The sequence below is a fragment of the Acomys minous genome, assembly GCF_964271855.1.
Source record: "Acomys minous genome assembly, chromosome: 17".
Lineage (NCBI taxonomy): Eukaryota > Metazoa > Chordata > Mammalia > Rodentia > Muridae > Acomys > Acomys minous.
In genome coordinates, this window is record NC_140500.1 from 73,494,085 (window position 1) to 73,508,714 (window position 14,630).

Here is a 14,630-nt window from a genome sequence, read left to right on the forward strand (position 1 = left end):
GGGAATAAGGGGAAAATGGGAGGGAGGGAAGAATGGGCGGATACAAGGGATGGGATAACTATTGAGATGTAACAAGAATAAATTAATAAAGGAGAAAAAAAGGTAAAAAAAATCCTAAATTTGTAAAAGAGATATCTTGTTCCTTGTATTGGTGATGAAAATCTAATTAACAAGACTGGATTCCTCCTCAGGAAGACTGTTAGATATTCAGTCAAACTGACTAATAGGTAAACAGAGAAGTGAATATTTCTTCACATTCTCTGGCACATGCACCCTTCCTGGTTTAACTATCCAACAGGATCCATTTCCTAGCATAATTTTAATGGGGAAATGTCATAATAATACTTTAATTAAATTAAAGTGAAAAATGTTGTAAGAAGATTTATGAGAAGAAAAGAGAGAAAATGAAACATGGACTGAGGAGAGCAGGAAGAGAAGAGGGAAGGAAATAGAGGAGCAGAGGGAGGCAGGTAGGGAAAAAGGAGAGAAAGAGAAAGGGACCGAGGAAAGAATAAATGAGGAGAAAGACAGGAAGAAAATGAAGAAAGATGAAGGAAGAAGACACGATGGGCAATTCCCTACTCCCCAGCTTATGCTCACTGCTTCTTTTTCCAGGTCTCCATGATAGACACAGCTTCTCTCTTTTTATTGTGCATTAACAGTTGTTAAAGTTACTTTTATAATCCTGTGCTTGTTTTTCATAGTTTCTCTCTTAACCTGGCTATCACACAAATAATTGAGACTCTATTATATTATTTAAACAAGCTTCACAGCATAATCCTGGACAGTATTAACTTTATTATTTTTATTTATTTATTTGATTTTACAAATAGATTCATATTATTACACAAGTATGCAAAAAACTTCATACAGCAAGAAGAACCTCAAAACAATCAAGGATTATACAAATGTTACATTGATAATGGTTTGAATATTTGTATTTGGAAGCCTTAAAGAAAACATCTCTGCTCTCTTGGTGCATCTAAACTTCTGAATATAAATCAATCTCTCTGCTGCCTATCTACTACATCTCAGCAGAGGGTCTAGGTCCACATTATACATGGACCTTGGCTGGCACATTAGTCTCTGTAATATGGTTATACTGTAATATGTGGCTAATATCGCCTTAAGAGTGAGTATATGCCACGCATGTCTTTCTGGGTCTGGATAACCGACAATTTTAACTGCTCAAAACTCATTTTAGTTTACATGATGGATAGCAAAGCTTCAATTACTTTTCCTATTGTTCTAGGGCAAAAGGGTTACTAAATCTAAAAATACCTTTATAAATGGCAGTTCACTGGAGAAGAAATGGTTTATCAGTGAAAAGCACTTAGTTCTTTTGCAGAGGACCCCAGTTTGATTTCCTGTACCCATATCAACTGGGTTAAAACCTACTTTTTATCCAGCTCCTGGAGTCTGATGCATTCTTCTGACTTTAAGGGCACTCACTCATTCACCCTTCCCTAAGCACAAAATTTAAAATTAAAATAAATAACTAAAGGGAAAGAAAGTATACATCAGACTGGAAAGATTCTTCAGCTGGTAGAAGGAATGATAGTAACAGCAAAGACTGACAACCCGAGTTTATTTTCCAGACCACACATGGTGGAAAGAAAGAACTAATGTCTGTACATTGCCTTTCTGAACACACACACACACACACACACACACACACACACACACACACGTAAGTGATGTAATTTGTTTTTTTATCTTTCTTTATTTTCAGAATAAAAAAGAAATTTTAAGTAATAGGATGGGTAAAGAAGGAATACTGAGATACTGAGGCTGTGGGGGAATATGCAGATATGTGGTCTGGGAGATAGGGGAGAAGAAGAACAATTCACCCACAAAAAGTGTGTTAATAAAATTTAAACAGATAAATAATAATTAATAAATAACCATAAATGTTGAAATTTTATTGGTAAATCATAAAATTATAAAGTATGTAGGATGGGCACATGCAAGTCACTTTATAAAAGCTTGTTTCATCATTTAAGATATTTTCCCAAACAAGCTTAGAGATGTGTAGATGAGATGTCAAAGAGTAAGAGAACTGAGAGACTAGGCCTCAGTGAGCATCAGCCCAGATGGCTTTGTTTAACCCTAGAGCACCTTGGGAGGATCTTCCCAACTCTGCTGACAGTAATAAGTTGCAGCATCATCAGCCTCCACAGGATGGATGTTGAGTGTGAAGTCTGTCCCTGACCCATTGTCACTGAACCCAGCAGGCACCCTAGATGCTAGGTTGGATGCTTCATAGATTAAAAGAGGCAATAGTGAAGTAGTGGGAAATGTCTTGAGTGGATATAGCAGTTGTCAATAAATTGCTGTTTAGCCAATCTGCTGCACAGAAGGACAGAAAGGAAAAGGCGGGGCTTCCAAGGGGACTGGGAAAAGCCTATAGGAGGAAACTTTTAACATGAATAGGTGAGGGATTTTTCTCAAAAGCTTTTTTAGCATCTAAGGAGATGATCATGTATTTTTATTTTTTGTTTCAATTTGTATAAGTGATGTGTTACATTGATGGATTTCCATATATTGCTGAGAATTTATGAGTATGGATTCTGACATTAATTGTACCCAAATTCTCACAGTAAACTCCTAGATCCTCTGAATTCTGTATTTCTCCTCCTCTTTTTCCACAATGTTCTATCTGAATATATGTGGAATATTTGGATGATGTATCTATTGTGATTGGTCTCTCTGGTTCTGAATTTTGATTAGTTGTGGCTTTTAAAAATACAGATAAAAGAAAAGAGTTTTTCCTGAGACAGAATTCCTCAGGATAGTCCTGTCTATCTGGAACTAATTCAGTAGACCAGGTTGGTCTCAACCTCACAGAGATACTCTCGCATCTGCCTTCCATGATTTGGGGCAGAAGGTGTGTACCACCACAGCCAGTTCAGAAAAAACATCTTAAAGATCTTTGTGTCGTGATATTCTGAATTTTGTGTGTGTGTGTGTGTGTGTGTGTGTGTGTGTGTGTGTGTGTGTATGTATGTATGTATGTATGTATGTATGTCTTCTCCTCCCAACTGCATGTGCCAATGGCAACATCATGATGATTCAGTTTCTATTTCTCTTAGCTGTGCCAGCTGGAAAGTGGCTTTCCAATAAGTATAAGTCCGCCAGAGTCTATTTGGCAACTACATCCAGAAGAACAACCTGCCCAGCACCTGCACAAACCAGGGCAGCCTCCTAAACTACTGACCTCCTGGACATCCACATGGGTGTCTGGAGTCCCTGTTCAATTCACTGGCAGGGGATCTGGGACAGGTTTTACCCTCACAATCACCAATGTCTACATTCAATATCTACAGGATTATTGCTGTGTATAGCATTACAAGTCTCCTCCCATAGTGCTTCACTCTTTAACACAAATCTCTCTAAGAATGGCCAGTTGACAGTACTACCCAGGAATGAACTCTTTCATTACCTGCCTGATAGTAGAGTGCCCTACATGGAATTAATAAGCACAGTGCCTTAAAGATTAATGGAGTAGAATGAAGTTAATTTCTCTGTTTAAGTCGCTTTTTTATTTTTTGGCAACAATTTCCCAGAATCTCTGGCTTGAACAAAAGAGATTCATTATTTTGTAGTTCTGGAATATAGAAATCCAACACAGGGCTCAGTGGCCCAAAGTTAAAATGTTGGCAGTATACAATTCCATGTTAAAGTTTTAAGATTAACCATTTAGTTAATCTTTATGTGCCTAGATGTTCTGCCTGTATGCCTGTCTTGCACCTTGTACCTACAGTGTCTATGGAAGCCAGAAGAAGGCATTGAGTCTCCTAGAACTGGCCTTACAATTAGTAGTGAATTGCTATTCGTATACTAGGAATTGATCCTAGGTTCAGGAAGAGCAATCAGTATTCTTAACTGCTGAAACATCACCCAAGTCCCTGTATTTGTATGTGCAGGCATGGGAAGATGCCATACTCCTTTTGTTTTCTAGATCTCAGTGCACTCCTCATCTTCAGCTTTGTGACTATTGTCTTCCATCACTTTTTGATATAGTTTTTCTTCAATGAAAGAATTGTGAGGAAAGTATTTCAATTTATTTCTAATATAGGACATGTTTTTTTTCCTTTTTCTTTTTTTTAAATTAATTTATTCATATTACATCTTGATTGTTAGCCCTTCCCCTCTTTCCTCTCATTCCTCCCTCCCTCCCACTTCCCCCCTTCTCCCCTCCCCTATGTCTGTGATTGAGGGAGACTTCTTCCCCCTATGTATGCTCTAAGATTATCGAGTCTCTTCTTGGTAACTTGCTATCCCTCTTCTGAGTGCCACCAGGCCTCCCCATCCAGGGGACATGGTCAGAAAAGGGGCACCAGAGTTCACGTGAGAATCAGATCCCACTCTCCACTCAACAGTGGAGAATATCGTGTTCGTCGGCTAGGTCTTGGTAGGGGTTCGAAGTTTACTGCCTATTTCTCCTTGGCTGGTGCCTTAGTTTGATGAGGACCCCAGGACCCAGATCTGCCTGTCATAAAGTTCTTCTTGTAGGTTTCCAGGACCCTGTGGGTCCTATTATTTCCCCATTCTTCCATGCTACTCTCGCCTAAAGTCTCAATAGGATGTCCTCTCCTCTGACCCACTTTCTTGGTAAGTAAGGTTTTTCATGAGACGTATCCCTTGGACTAGTGTTTTGATATAAGTGAGTATATACCGTTTGTCTCTTTTTGCTTCTGGGTGAACTCACTCATTATGATAATTTCTAGGTCAATCCATTTGTCCACAAATTTTGGGAATTCCTCGTTTTTAATAGCTGAGTAATACTCCATAGTGTAAATGTACCATAGTTTCTTAGTCCATTCTTCTAATGAGGGACATTTAGGCTGTTTCCATGTTCTGGCTATTGTGTATAAAGCAGCTATGAACATGGTTGAGCATATGTCCCTGTTGTGTGTTAGGGCATTTTCTGGGTATATTCCAAGGAGTGGGATAGCTGGGTCTTGAGGAAGCCCTATTCCCATTTTTCTGAGAAAACACCAGATAGCTTTCCAAAGTGGTTGTACTAGTTTGCATTCCCACCAGCAGTGAAGGAGTGTTCCTCTCTCTCCACATCCTCGCCAACATGTGGTGTCATTTGAGTTTTTGATCTTAGCCATTCTGATGGGTGTAAGATGGAATCTCAGTGTCGTTTTGATTTGCATTTCTCTGATGCCTAACGAGGATGAGCATTTCTTTAAGTGTTTCTCAGCCATTTGATATTCCTCTGTTGAGAATTCTCTGTTTAGTTCTAAGCCCCATTTTGCAATTGGGTTGTTTGGTTTTGTGGTGTTTAATTTCTTGAGTTCTTTATATATTTTGGATATTAAACCTTTGTCAGATGAAGGGTTGGTGAAGATCTTTTCCCATAATAGAGGCTATTTACAGCAAACCAACAGCCAACATTAAATTAAATGGAGAGATACTCAAGGAAATCCCTCTAAAATCGGGAACCAGACAAGGCTGTCCTCTGTCCCCATATCTCTTCAATATAGTTCTTGAAGTTCTAGCCAGAGCAATAAGACATCAAACGGAGATCATGGGGATCCAAATGGGAAAGGAAGAAGTCAAATTATCCCTATTTGCAGATGATATGATAGTGTACATAAGCGATCCCCAAAATTCCACCAGAGAACTCCTGCAGCTGATAAACACCTTCAGCAAATTGGCAGGATACAAAATAAACTCGAAAAAGTCAGTAGCCTTTCTGTATACAAATGACAAACAGGCAGAGGAAGAAATTAGGAAAACTACTCCCTTCACGATAGCCACAAACAATATAAAATATCTAGGAATAACTTTAACCAAGCAAGTGAAGGACTTATTCGAAAAAAACTTCAAACCTTTGAAGAAAGAGATTGAAAATGACATCAGAAGATGGAGGGATTTACCTTGTTCATGGATCGGGAGAATTAACATAGTAAAAATGGCCATCTTACCAAAAGCAATTTACAAATTCAATGCAATCCCTATCAAAATACCTACAAAATATTTTGAAGATATTGAAAGATTAATTTTCAAATTCATATGGAGAAATAAAAAACCCAGAATAGCAAAAACAATCCTATACAATAAAAGATCCTCCGGAGGAATCTCCATACTTGATCTCAAGCTGTACTACAGAGCAACAGTAATTAAAACAGCATGGTACTGGCAAAGTAATAGGCTGATGGATCAATGGAATCGAATTGAAGACCCGGAGATGAACCCACACACATTTGCTCACTTGATTTTTGACAAAGAAGACAAATCTATTCAATGGAAAAATGATAGCATCTTCAACAAATGGTGCTGGTCTAACTGGATGTCTACATGTAGAAAAATGCAATTAGACCCTTATTTGTCACCATGCACAAAATTCAAGTCCAAGTGGATTAAAGACCTCAACTTAAAACCAGAGACATTAACTCAGTTAGAGGAAAAAGTGGGGAAAAGCCTGGGACACATAGGCACAGGAAACAACTTCCTGAACTGTACACCCACAGCCCAGGCCTTAATGTCAACAATTAATAAATAGGACATGTTTTGAATAATATTTACTCACCTGACCTTTAATTACCCCTTCTTCTTCTTTTCTATGTCCTACTTAGTTCATTCCTTCTCTATTTTGCATCTACTTTGCTCTTTACCCCCACTTTCTCATTAGAATATATATATTTGATCAACTATTGGGTCGAAAAATTAGACTGAAGGTGTGAGATATGTTTTTTTAATTGAATTTCTGTTTCCTCCCCTTCTTCAATGGGCAACATTATCCTCTGAACTTTAATTCATCACCACTAATTCCCAGGATGTCTACAACATCTCAGATACTGATCCTCTTGTGTCAGCTTCTCAATTGCTTAGATTATAGGTACCTATCACCAAGCTGGGCAGAAGTATGACTCGTGAAACCACAACATGGGACAAGTTAAGTACAATAATGGTTTTGTGGAAATATCTTAGCAAGATAGGAACGCTAGTCAAAAAAAATTTTTTAATCAAATGATTCACCATCACTAGCCATCATGCCAATAAAACTTGGTGAGATTTGAAGTGAATTTATCTTTCAGCACAGCCTATATACTACACATTGTGGAATTTTACATATACTTTTGGTTGTGTGCATAAGTTAAAGCATACTCTAACAGAGCTTGAATGTAACATTTTTTCCTATGGTTCCTTCTAGAGGAGCTATGAACTGTAGGCTTCCTCTGAAGGAGACTAGAGAGGAGTGGAGTAGTTGTGGAGGAAACTTGTTGAACTGGAGTGACCTGGCCATGTCTGCAGTACAGAGGGTTGCCATCAGCTGCAAAGTCAGTTGTATCTACACAGAGCAGTCAAAGCAAGCTGCTTATCCTGATACCAACAAAAGCAGAGAGACGCTACTCATTTCTTCATCTTGGTACCTACCACACATTTTGACTCCTCAAGTGGGAGTGGGTTGAGGACAGAGATCACCTTCACCATCATCAGCATTCATACTCAAGGTGTGAGAGGTCATTACTGTGAACACAGTTGTAGTCTCCTCCCCAGTACATAAGCCTAAAATGCAAATACCCTTTAGATATCAGCCTGTCACACAGTGTCTGAAGCAACAGCCTTTCTCTCTATATACAGCCTAGTCATCAAACACTCTCTTCTCTGTCTAAGGACCAGTGAGCCTTGCCTTATTCAAGTAGTCTTGAGAGTCCAGGAGAGCATTCAGGGGGCTAATGTGTCCTTTAATCTTTTATGGGTCAAGATTAAATAATTATTTTCTACCACTTTTACCAATTTTGTAAGGATGATTTAAAGCTGGTTTGAAAGAAAATATTCTCATTTTTATGGCTCTGTTCATTAGCAAAATAAGTAGTTTGGAAACATTTTTAGAATGTTCATTTTACATTCACCATCCACATTTTTAATATAGGCAATCTTTTCATTGCTGTAATGACCTCAGTTTTCATAATTGAATTTCTGATATTACACATGAATAAGTACTATGTATAGAATTTATTTTTGTCTGAGTTATTTTGCAAAACTGAAAGTACTTACAGTAATTATGACTAGTTACATTATGTAAAAATCACATATGATTTAGGCAGAAATATATACTTTAATTTTTCATAGACAATGAACAAGCAAACAATGAAACTGATGCCCATTCACCTGTCTATACCCAAGTATCTATGGATTCTGCATATGGATGGAACATGTTTAGGCAGCAGTAGAGCCTCAGAGGACACCAGTCTACCTACCTTGCTCCTTATCTCTTGTCCTTGTTGGAAAAACTAACTGTATTGGCATAGTGGCAATTCAACGCAAACTGCCTTGAAGATTATGATATATAAATCAAATTTGTATCCCATAGTGATTAACTTTTATGTCAAAATGACATAAGCTATAGTTATCTAAGAAGAGCAAACCTAAATGGAGGAAATGCTTCTGTAAGAGTAGGCTGAGTGCCAATCTATATGGCGTTTTCTTTTTCTTTTTCTTTCCTTTACAGCCTGTAATTCCCTTGCTTAATTATTACTTAAGAGATGCTCTATTATAGTCATTTATTTAAAAGTCTTCTTTTTTGTTTTTATTATTAATTTTTAATTATGTTTATTTTTACATATACATTTATATTGTTACATATAAGTACAATAAACCTCATACAGCAAGCAGAACCATGAAACTATTAGGGATTCATAATGTTTTGGCTATTTGTATTTGGCTTCTTTGATGAAAACATCTTTCCTATCTGGGAGACTGTAAACTTCTAAATGTAGATCAATATCTATCATATCTAGTCATTATCAAATTAAAACATCTATCTAGACCTAAAAACATCTTTAATCCAAAACCACTAAGCTTAATTGTAAAACTAAACTATCTGGATTTCAACCCCTTCAGAGACGTGAGTAGGAATAAAATAAATTACCTGAGTAAACAGAGAGTGCAAGTTAACAGCTTCCAAAATGAAATAAAAACTGACAAAGACAGTTTGCTACCTGAGCGGTCCCCCAAAAGTCTATAACATTGCAGCTTCACCTTCAACTTTCTGATCTAATGCATCTTAAGTGCATATTTGTGAGTCGTGACCTATGGAGGACTTGCATACCCTATTGGCATAGTTTGGCAGTCTGTGAGGCAGGAACTATTAAGGACTAGCTTACCATGTCTTGCTAGATTTTGGCAGTTGACTTTGCCTGCTTCCAAGCTTGCCCATTTTTAGGCAGAATTCTTTCTGTGGAATAAACAAGGACATTTTGCTCAGTTGCTTCTTTGCCACATCTGAAGCCATCTCCATAAGGAGGTTCCTTGATCTTCACCATCTTTGAGGTAGGCTGGGTGTTACCAGGAGTTAACCTGTCTTGTTGTTAAAGAACCTTTAAAATAATAAAACTGACAAAAATAATAAAAGCACCTTTAAATTGCATATTCTGTAGCTCTCTGAGGTTTTTGAAGACATTCTCTAACTATTTTACCTCATCTCTCTATAGAAATATATCAATCTGTTAAATTTAGGATGTATATTCTTGTGATTAAAATAGACTAGTAAATGACATGACCATTATTTTATCACCTGTATCATTTAATTATCTGGAACAACCTGCAAGAGCACTTTCAAAATATTGAAAGTGAACCTTGTATTATAATTGAGTTGTATGGATGTGATCCCTCATATCTGTGTAGAAATATAAAACTGTGTGAAGAATAATTTGAATTCTATACCAATGTGTCAAAATTAAACTTATTTTGCATCAACATACAAAATTCTATACCAATGAATTAAAACTAACCTTATTTGTGAGTAAAATTTAAGGCCGGAAGTTGAGGCATAGATTCAATAATGTACTTTTTGTCCTATCATCCTTATATATTTCTATATTCCCCCTTCCTTCTCTTCAACCTCTATCTCCATTCCTAAGAAAGAAAGGTAAAGGAAAAGATATACATCACTGGGTGTAACTTTGTTTTCTCTATAAATAAGACCAATAATAACTTATAACTAACCCCCATTGAAAATAACCCTCTATAGGCCAAGAGAGCAACCAAAAACCTACCCAGCCTCTCATAAGGGAAATGGGGCATTGTTTTCTTAAGGTTTATTCTGGATGATTTGCTGCAAATAACATCTTTGTAGGGGCCCATATAAAATTGTGGAAAATGGTTAAACAAGCAAGGAATTGCATTTGTGGTCTAGTTTCTAAATGTTGATCAATTCTAGGCTTAATGGGGGTTCTGTGGGACAGTCTACAATGCTGGATCAATTTGTATTGGAAGATTTCTTTGAAGTTGTCCTGCGATCTGTCATGTTCTGATGAGTAACATCAACTGAAGAACTTGAGTCTGAAACCTGAAGGATGTCAGCACCTGGCATGCTGAGAAGAATGAATCCTGTCAGGTCTGATCCAGAGTCAGTGTTTGGTTCTTTTGTTCAGGAAACATAATTTCTTAAAAGCATTATGTAGTCCTGAACTCATAAAAGTGTGAGGTGTGTGTGTGATGCACAGAACAATTAAAGCTGGATCTCTGCTTTTTGTATGAGCAGAAGAAAGACATTTGCAAATCCTCATTCATGACATATGAAGAATGGTATCTAATAAGTCACAGTGATTCTGTGACCAACAGGAAGCCTTATCTATGCATAGACATTGATGTGGCAGCCAGTCTCAGAGCTATTCCCATGTAGTGGGATTAACAATATAAGTGACCTGCTTGTTCTGCAGTTTGAATTCCCTAATCCCGATATAGCTCCCTCCTTCATCACCTAGATATCCCTCCCTCCTTCTCTTAATCCCTCTCCCTCCCTCTTTCATCCCCTCTCCTTCCCTCCTCTAGTCCACAGAAAAGGGCCCCTCCTTTCCTATCACTGTCCTCAGCCTATCAATTTTCATGTGTACTATCTCTGTCTTCTTCCTTTGTGGCCTGGCAAGGCCAAGCTGACAGGGAGGAAGTGATCAACATTGGGAAGCCAAAGCCCATGTCACAAGTATTCCCTACTCCCCATATTGTGGGACCCATAGGAGACTGTGCTGACTATCTACTACATCTGAGGAGAGGATCTAGGTCCACATCATACATGGGCCTGAGCACAACAGTTTCTGTATAGTAACGTAGTTATCCCATATTAAGAGACTAACTTCTGCTTATGAGTGATTATATACACCATGTGTGTCTTTCTGGGTCTGGATTATCTCACTAAGGGTGATAGTATCTCTAGTTCTATCCACTTGCCTTCAAATTTCAAGATCTCCTTGTTTTTGATAGCTGAATAGTATCCCACTATGTAAATGGGTCATAGTTTCTTTATTCTTCCTTGGGTCAAGGACATCCACCTTACTTATTGATGTATGTGGGGCCAACACTTGACAGTGACCCTAAGACAGACAACTTACCCACCTATTTCTTTCTGTGCCATGTTTTATTTCTCACTGGTTTCCTCCCCCTTCCTAGTTCTCCTTTACACACTCAGAAAAATGGTGTTTCTGATTATAAAATTATGTTTAAAATCTGAGATTTACACATGAGTGAGTACATGTAATAGATTTTTAAAGCCATATTTTTACTCCTGCCATTTCCTCATGGGTTGTATTTAATTCTGAATTCTCCTTATCTGCTCTCAGTTGTGGAGACCCAGAAACCTTACTCCATACTGAAGAAGCATGATTTTCCTCTTTATAGACTCTACTGCCAAGTTTTCATCTCATATTTATGAGTAAATTTAACATTGATAAAGTGGAAACCTAAGGCCCCATGTAAACGATCTGCTAACTAATTACCTTTATGTATTTCATAAGAGCAAATTGATCACTTGGTTTTGTTACCTATGAATACAAGAGGACATGACACTGTTATAGATCACATACAGTAGTTCATATTTTGTGTGTTTCCTTCTAGGTATAATACCTTCTTGGTTGATTTTCCCTTTTTATTAGTTTCTTTTCCATTGTTGTGATGAACACCATGATGAAAACAACTTATAAAGAAATGGTTCATCTGAGCTTTCAGAGATTTACAGTCCATGATATCAGAATGGAGGCAGCAGGCAGCATACATACTAGCAGGAGCAGAAGCTCAGGGCTCACATATCAAACTGTATGTATGTATGTATGTATGTATGTATGTATGTATGTATACCATTTGTGTGCCACAACTGGAATTATAGATGGCTGAGAATCATCATATGAGCGCTTTACAAGAGAAGCAAATACTCGTAACCACTGAGCTGACTCTGCATGCCAAACATTTCTTTTAAAATATTTCTTTCTTTATCTTTTTTATTCCTTCTCTCCTCTCCATATTTTCCTTCCCAATCCAAAATTCCCTCACCTCTTCTCCATCATCTCCTTTTTTTCTTTCCTTCCCTTTACCCTTCTTTTTTTCTTTTCTTCTTTTCTTCTTTCCCTGTTTCTTTCTTCTGTTGTTGCAGGATACTCATTGTTTCCCCATGATTGTAATCAAAGGTAGATCTAGTGCTGTTTCTATAAAACATATCTGCTATAAATACTTTTGATTTTTTTAAAAAGGAAAACCTGTTCTGAGAGCATCTAAACATTTGTGATAGGGAAGTCCACGTTGGTCCTTCCTAAGTTGGAGCTTCTTTTTAAAAAAATCATTTATTTATTAGGTTTACAGTCTTGTGCCTGCATATATACCTGAAGGCCAGAAGAGGTCACCAGACCTCATTATAGATAGCTGTGAATCACCATGTTATTTCTGTAAATTTAACTCAGGACCTCTGAGCCATGTCTTCAGCCTTGGTCCTCGGGCTTCTACAATGGCTTTCTTCTTAGTGATTGCTTACTCTCTTTGAAGGTACTTTTTATTGTTGATTTAACCTGGATAATCTCACATGCCTGTGCCCAGGAAATTTACTTCCTCATTTGCAGACTACCTTGCATAGCTTCATAATGCCAGTGAAGCTGCCCATGTCTTATAAACCAGGGCTTTGTAGTGAGGATTGAAATGCAGCAGAAAGGCAGGGGCATTGAGATGGAGTCCCAGACTCAAGTCTTCTTTTTCCCGCTGGTCTGAGTGTCTGGTGTGACATTAAATGTTTTATGATATCTTATAAAATGATTTGGTTTTAGAGAAACACCTATTTCTGATAGGAAACCAATAATAAGCAGGGAGTGCCTTTGGAAAAGACATTTTAGATGAAAACAATTGTACGAAGAATCTTTGTGTGTAAAGGTGTATGTTTATTGTCTATTTCTGATCACAGGTGCTGATGGGAACATTGTGATGACACAGTCTCCTACATCCATGTCTACATCTGTAGGAGGCACAGTCTCCATGAGCTGCAAGGCCAGTCAGAATGTGGGTAATAGGATAGCCTGGTACCAGCAGAAACCAGGGCAGTCTCCTAAACTGCTGATCTACTATGCATCCACTTGGCACACTGGGGTCACTGATCCCTTCACAGGCAGTGGATCTGGAACAGACTTCACTCTCACCATCAGCAGTGTTCAGGCAGAAGACCTGACAGTTTATTACTGTCAGCAGCATTACAGCTATCCTCCAACAGTGCTTCAGACTACAACACAAACCTCCTTGAGAATGTCATCAGCTGACTACAACACACACTTCGCTGAGCTCTCACACTTCCCCTTTCTGCCTGAGTCCTGCCATGCATGACTAATTGATGCAAAGTTCAGTAGAAAATTCATGAACAGCTTGCAGTTTAGATCCTTTGAATTGGAAAGTCTTTATTGCAAAAGGAAGTAAAGGCATTTGCATCTTTAAATTTTTTTCTCATGCTCAAATTCTGTGGATTGCACATGAAAAAGTCATTGTCTTATATTTTGGAGTGCAAAAGTTCAACTTGATTCTCCATGGACTGAGGCGAATAGCTGAGCTGGCCTGTATTCCGACTGGAGGAACTTGGCTTTTGCTTTGCTCAGGTTCGAGAAGTTTTCCTTATTCATGGACTCCTGGCAATTCACCTTCTCCTTTTGGTTAAATTGGTATCTGTTAGATATTGTTATCTCTCAGATCTTGGTTTGTCTTAGATGTTGGTATCCCTTAGATCTTGCTATCTCTTAGATGTTGGTATCTTAGATCTTGGCATCTCTTAGATGTTCAGATACATATAACTCTTATGGTCTTAAAAGTAAGAGATAGGGGAATGTTGAGATCCAAACCAACCCAAGGCTTTCTCAGAGACCCTGATGATAGAAAAAAGAGGACATTTGTTCTGTATTTTTGCTCAAGGTAGACAGGTACACTTGTCAAGGTCCAGTCTGCAGATGGGCCCTATACCTTCAAGATATTAAAGTTTCAGTGCCTGGGAACTTGGCTTTTCTTCCTGAATGGCATGGTTATCAGTTCTGCCACAGTTGTGCCTGAGAAATCCTGTGTTTTCTTTGCTAACTGGGTCTGATTTAGCTTTCTTCTTACCTTGATCTATTACCTCATTTCAAATAGTATACAAGATGGTATACTTTTAGTAAACTTGCTTGACAGAGGCATCAGCTTATGGAAGCTTTCCTGGTTCCAACTTTTGCTTTTGTCTTTTAGTTCCTCCATCTGTGGCTCTCCCACTTGACAAATCATCAATCAGTATCATTACCTTTGCAGCTTTATGCTATTTTGGGATGTTTTCTTTTCTCTATTGTTTTTAAAAATAATTTATTCAGATTACATCCCTATTTTTATCCCTTCACTTGTATCTT